Source organism: Neophocaena asiaeorientalis, unplaced genomic scaffold (assembly GCF_003031525.2).
Source record: "Neophocaena asiaeorientalis asiaeorientalis breed wild unplaced genomic scaffold, Neophocaena_asiaeorientalis_V1.1 scaffold524, whole genome shotgun sequence".
Taxonomy (NCBI): domain Eukaryota; kingdom Metazoa; phylum Chordata; class Mammalia; order Artiodactyla; family Phocoenidae; genus Neophocaena; species Neophocaena asiaeorientalis.
In genome coordinates this window covers 466,742-473,726 of record NW_020172144.1, presented here as the reverse complement: position 1 = coordinate 473,726, position 6,985 = coordinate 466,742, and the positions used below count along the sequence as shown (strand labels likewise).

The 6,985-nt window shown below is 41.3% G+C and overlaps 1 protein-coding gene across 1 annotated transcript in view; it reads left to right on the top strand.

Annotated features, from left to right (window-relative positions):
• The window catches only part of KIF26B (kinesin family member 26B), a 475,672-nt gene that overhangs the window by 393,637 nt on the left and 75,050 nt on the right, over positions 1-6,985 (top strand).

Below are 6,985 nucleotides of genomic sequence, written 5' to 3'. Positions count from 1 at the left end.
TTTTGCGGTACGCGGGCCTCTCACTGCTGTGGCCTCTCCCGTTGCGGAGCGCAGGCTCAGCGGCCATGGCTCATGCGCCCAGCCGCTCCGCGGCATGTGGGATCTTCCCGGACCGGGGCACGAACCCGTGTCCCCTGCATCGGCAGGCGGACTCTCAGCCACTGCGCCACCAGGGAAGCCCTGTAACAGAATTTGATCCACAGTTCTCCTAATGATCTGGGAGCTGGCTTTAAATCCTGCCTTCACTGATTTTTCTGAGTTATGTCTTAGCAGCATGAATGTGGGAATCTGAAAAATGTTTATTTTATTCTTTTAAGGTACCAATCATAATCATAATCAAAGCCTGCAGTGGATTCTTGTACTCTCAGCAAAGGGTGACTTGCAGAAGATCTGATCCTGGAGCCAAATGGCTCTGAGCAGAAAAGCTCAGGAGGGAAGGATAATCCCTCCCTCTAGGTTTCTAACCAAGTTAAAACAACTTGCTTTCAGGTTTTCACTTTCTTTCATGGTTCTGCTTTCAATTTGTAATCTGAAAGTAGAGAGGAATCTTGAAAACAAAGAAACAATTAAATTATTTCAACTATAAGAACTTAACGTATGGCTTCCACAAAAGTGTAGGCTGGGACATTCCCTAAACCCAGCAATCCACCCAAGTCCTCACCTAACAAATCCTGGGCACTTATTAAATATTTAACATCAAATTCATTTTCTTCCTATTTATATATTGTGAAAGTGAATGGCTTTTAAATAATAAGTTCAGGTTAAAAGACAAGGCAGATGCTGTTAATGGCCTCCAAAACCTAGTGAGGTACTTTCTAACGTATCTGTAGATGAGAACAAAGAAAAGGCAGGCATCCAGGCTGATGTGGGTGTTAGCCCCAAAGGACCTGGGGGCATCACCTGCCTGCTACAGTACCTGGCTTCCAGTGAGGAAGGGAATCCAGGCCAGAATGCACACAGCCTCCTAGCCCACGGCTTGCTTGACTCAGTGCCTTTATATCTGTTTAAAATATAATGAGGAGATTTGGAGTGTTGTTTAAAACGGAAATTTTGTTTACTTATATATAAGCAATAATCCCTGTGGACCTGGCAGCCAGAACTGCATTAAAGAAAAGTTTATTAATTAGTCCCCCTGCAGGGAAACAGAGCAGAGCGAGCTGCTGGTAACTGGCCATTAGAGGCCAATGAAGATGCTGGATTCAAAGAGGTCTCTGCTGCAAGAACTAAACACACCATGTGTATGTGGGCACCTGGAGCTTATACACATATATGCACTTTATAAACACACACGTACATACACACATGCACATATAAGTGGACAGACAAAAATGTTTACAACATGTCCAGGCAAGGTAGAAAAGAAAATTCTGTGTGGATGTATCACTGCTTTGCAGATAGCACTAGGTTAAGCTTAAAATATTCCCTGCTTTAAACATTTTTGGAGCATTAGTGGGGCTGATTCTTCACCTGTCGCGGAGACTTCCGCTGCTTTGCAAAGCTATGTCTGTAAAGGCTTGAGATTCCCCTTGGGAATTGCAGCAATGGGGAAGGGACCCTAAAACCATGACAGTCAGGAGGTGCTCCTCATAAAGAGGAGTGAATTAGGAGTCCAAAGCCAGATGCTACGAGTGATACTGCAGTGGAATACGTTCACAATACAGAATTTTCCAAGTCCTATTGATTAAGATGGTTTTTTTTTTTTTTTTTCGCGGTACGCGGGCCTCTCACCGTTGTGGCCTCTCCCGTTGCGGAGCACAGGCTCCGGACGTGCAGGCTCAGCGGCCATGGCTCACGGGCCTAGCCTCTCCGCGGCATGTGGGATCTTCCCGGACCGGGGCACGAACCTGTGTCCCCTGCATCGGCAGGCGGACTCTCAACCACTGCGCCACCAGGGAAGCCCTTAAGATGGTTTTTAAAAGCCTCACTTTGATGAGTAATCTAAGCTTGCAAGCAACTATTGCCCAGGGCTGAGAATGACACTAGGTCTCTGATTTGTTCATTCACGTTATTGCCTCCAGGGGAAGTGTAGAGGCCAAGTGGGGACTGGGCTGGCTGTGTGTGTACCTGTGTACCAGCACCCGGGCATCCATCTGTGTGTGTGCACATGAACCACCGTGTGAGGACGTGGACATTCATCTCTGCCTGCACTCATCTGTTTACAAGTCTTAATCTTGGTTTTCTTTTGACCACCAAACCCCTCTTTCCTATATCTTGGAATGGCTTGAATCAGCTGATGCCCTGTCCAGGGCTGTGCTGTCCATAGGACTCTAGAGATCCATTATTTGGGTGGTAGATGTAGGAAAAAGGATCTAGGAAGGAGCATTGCTTCTAAATGATGCAGAACCGGACCTCTGCTGTCCCTAATTGCAAAGCCCTGTGCAGCGAGGATGGCCATACATGGTGGGGCTACTTTAGGGCTCTCATGTTCCCCTTGGTCAACAGTGAAATGACAGTTTGATGTTTTTAGATTTTTTGTAATACAATTCTTAAAATATTTGGCCAGGAGACAATTTTCCAAACCGCGCAGTGTGGAATTCCCACAGTGGTCTCTCATGGCCTTCCCACCACCTGCATCAGAGCAGCAGTTCCCAACCTCCTCTTGAAGCCTGAGACCCCTGCTCTACCTCTTTCAGCAGATAACCAGCTTCCTGTTTAAGGAGAGGAAAGTCAGTCTGGCTATGACGTCGGCTTCTGTCCTCTTAGCATCCAAACCTCCTTGTCCCTGTACCTCACTTTCCCCCACTCCTTTCCCATAGGTCTGCTTCCTCCCATCTCCTTGCCTTCGTTATCCTTTCCCCTTCTGCCTTTTCTGGGACCCCACCAATTGGGACCCCATCAATCGTCTTTTTGTGCTTTTATTTTCAGTCTCTCCTACCACTGAAGTCAGGGCTGTCTTATCTTGGAAGGAAGGGAAAGGAAGAAACAATAACGTCAACAATAAAAAAACCTTGTCTGTACCCTACTACCCCCTTGAGCTGCCTCCCCATAAGTCTTTCAGATTCTCCCCTCTGTGGAATATCTTTCTTCTTTAAGTCCCATAGCAGTTTGGGGGATGTTAAGCCACTGCCTTACTCACCTTATATCTCAGTCATTCTGGGCTTTCTAAGCCCCATCAGACTACAGGCTTCCTGAGGACAGGGTCCCCTGTCATCTGGCCCCCTGTCCTCCACACCTAGAGGTGTGCCTGCACATCAGACCTTACATGTCACACCACATGAAATGTGTGCTGTATATTAAACAGTGAGTGAATTTCTCGATTACGTAGTTGCAGCTGTTTCAGAAAGAGAGCGACCATTCAATTACTTTTTGGGTAAGCAGGTGGTGTGAGTTCACAGCCCTGTTATACAACACGGTCAGAAGGAGTTATCAGTTAACGAGAAAGTTAAGTTAAAAAGGGAAATCATATAAAAGGATACATTCATGTCTTAAAACACTTTCAGCTTAAAACATACAATTGTGTGTTTATTCATTGGTCTTCTGATACAGGGCCATGGCTTTCTCTTTGAGATGAGTTTTCAGCTCTAGATTCTGACTTTTATAAACCACATTCATATTAATAATAGTCTGGTTTTTGCTTTCAATTTCTTCTGAGCGATGGAAGAACTTAAGAGACACTTGTGCAGCTAACCGGGTATAGACTTTCCCTAGATTCTTAAAATTTTTTCTACTCTGTAATTTCTCATTCACACCTGATTCAGCATCTTTTTTCAAAAATTAACTCATTTTAATCACATCTTTCCAAAGCATTGATTTCAGGTTTTTTAAGAAATATTAGCTCTCTTTACATAATCATATTTTATTGGTTTACATAATATTTGATTATATTTTTATTTATAATATCAAGTATAAGTGGCATAATTAGGTTTAGGAGGAAACCCAGCTGACCTGTTGATAAGTGTACAGCTCATGTTTTCGGTGCAAAAGTGCATAGACAAACTGGGAACAGCCAGCACACCTCACAAGCATACAACGTGCTGTGGGCATCAGGCAGCGTGCCTGACACAGCTGACGGAAGGCCTTGGTTAACCTGGCCAAGTGGCAGGACCATGGTTCCCAAACTTTGCTGCACAAGAGAATCACCTGGGGAGATTTTCAGCTAATCCCAGTGCCTGTGTCGTACTCCAGACCAATTACATTAGAAAGCCTGGGAGTGGGAGCCAGGCATCCATATTTTCTAAAGATTCCACGGTGATTCTGATATGCAGCAAAGTTTGGGAACCACTAAGTTATAGGAAAGTGAGTTAAAAGAGTTTCTACATGCTTTATAGTTAGCTCTGGATTTTTGTCTTAGATTCAGCATCTATTTTCTATGAGATCTTAAGTGATTTATTTAGCATCTGTGAACCTCAGTTTCCTCATCTGTGTAAAATAGTGCCAATTCTTGCACTACAGGATCATTGTAGGAATTAAGTGATTTTAGGAGAATTTAGCATTTCCTGGCACCATGAACATGAGCTGGGAGAGTCACTCAGGAGTGAATTAGTATATTGTTTCCTGTGGGAGAGTAAGGCATGTGGGTAATTTCATTTGGTCAAAGTCCAGACTTGAAATATACATATTCAAATATAAATAGTCTCAAGGCAGACTGGGTTATGTTCTAAACCTTGAAGCTGTGACTTCAGAAATCTGAAAAGTCCATGAGGAACCTGCTTCTTACCTGCCATTAATTATCACCTATTTTGTTCATTGATTCTAGAACTTCTTTCTCTCCAGCCACCTGCAGTAATGGAAATTCATGGTCACAGCAGGTGGCCTGTGCTCGCTCACTTTGTACCATTTCAGATTTAGCACCATGTGTGAAGTTCAGAATTCTGTGACTACTGAAACTCCAGTGGAAATAGAGCAAAGTTGATTTTCCATTGTTAAAAATGTGACTCCCATTGTGAGTCATGCAGGTATAATTATAGGTATTTTAAAATATTATTCTTCAGCACAGTCTAAACTGTGCCTTTTGTTCTCTGTGTTCTGTTTTACTACATGCACATTATGCATTTGATTCCATTACATCAAATGGACTACTGAAAGTCCAGATTGGTCCCTGGCTTTGCCCTTTAATCTGCGGAGTGAATGAAATATCTGAGCCTCTCCTGTCTGTATAATTAGGTTGTAAAACAGATGACATTTTGCTTTAAAAATAACTATTTCCCTTGCACACTGCCATGGACTGATCTTGCATGATACAAAACGGGATAAAAGAGAAGTAACATATTACTTAAGGATTTTTTAAAAAATTAATTAATTTATTTTTTTAACATCTTTCTGCTTCATTTGCAAATATTTTCTCCCATTCGGAGGGTTGTCTTTTCATCTTGTGTATGTTTTCTTTTCCTTGCTATATTTTCCTTTAATTTTTCTTAAATTTTATTTATTTTTTATAGAGCAGGTTCTTATTAGTTATCTATTTTATACATATTAGTGTATATATGTCAATCCCAATCTCCCAATTCATCCCGCCACCATCGCCCCTCCACACCCACTTTCCCCCCTTGGTGTCCATATGTGTGTTCTCTACATCTGTGTCTCTATTTCTGCCTTTCAAACCAGTACCTGTACCATTTTTCTGGATTCGACATATATGCATTAATATACGATATTTGTTTTTCTCTTTCTGCTCTTTATTTATTTTTGTTTCTATACATTAATTTTGTATCCTTCTACTTTACTACATTCATTGATTACCTCTAGTACTTTTCTGGTAGCATCTTTAGGATTCTCTATGTATACTATCATATCATCTGCAAAAAGTGACGTCTTTACATCCTCTTTTCCAATTTGGATTCCTTTTATTTCTTTTTCTTCTCTGCTGTGGCTAAATCTTCCAAAGCTATGTTCAATAATAGTGGTGAGAGTGGACAACCTTGTCTTCTTCCTGATCTTAGAGGAAATGGTTTCAGTTTTTCACCATTGAGAATGTTGTTGGCTGAGCGTTTGTCGTATATGGCCTTTATTATGTTGAGGTAAGTTCCCTCTGTGCCTACTTTCTGGAAGGTTTTTGTCATAAATCGGTGTTGAATTTTTTCAAAAGCTTTCTCTTCATCTACTGAGATGATCATATGGTTTTTCTCCTTCAATTTGTTAATATGGTGTATCACTTTGATTGATTTGCATATATTGAAGAATCCTTATATTCCTGGGATAAACCCCACTTGATCATGGTGTATGATCCTTTTAATGTGCTGTTGGATCCTGTTGAGTAGTATTTTGTTGAGGATTGTTGCATCTTTGTCCATCAGTGATATTGGCCTGTAGTTTTCTTTCTTTGTGACATCCTTGTCTGGTTTTGGTATCAGGGTGATGGTGGCCTCATAGAATGAGTTTGGGAGTGTTCCTGCCTCTGCTATATTTTGGAAGAGTTTGAGAAGGATAGGTGTTAGCTCTTCTCTATATGTTTGATAGAATTTGCCTGTGAAGTCATCTGGTCCTGGGCTTTTGTTTGTTGGAAGATTTTTAATCACAGTTTCAATTTCAGTGCTTGTGATTGGTCTGTTTATATTTTCTATTTCTTCCTGGCACAGTCTCGGAAGGTTGTGCTTTTCTAAGAATTTGCATATAGTTGCTTACAGTAACCTCTCGTGATCCTTTCTATTTCCTCAGTGTCATTTGTCACTCTTCCTTTTACATTTCTAATTCTATCGATTTGAGTCTTCTCCCTTTTTTTTGTGATGAGTCTCGGTAATGGTTTATCAATTTTGTTTATCTTCTCAAAGAACCAGCTTTTAGTTTTATTGATGTTTGCTGTAGTTTCCTTCATTTCTTTTTCATTTATTTCTGATCTGATCTTTATGATTTCTTTCCTTCTACTAAATTTGGGGTTTCTTTGTTCTTCTTTCTGTGATTGCTTTAGGTGTAAGGTTAGGTTGTTTATTTGAGATGTTTCTTGTTTCTTGAGGTAGGATTATATTGCTATAAACGTCCCTCTTAGAACTGCTTTTGCTGCATCCCGTAGCTTTTGAGTCATCGTGTTTTCATTGTCATTTGTTTCTAG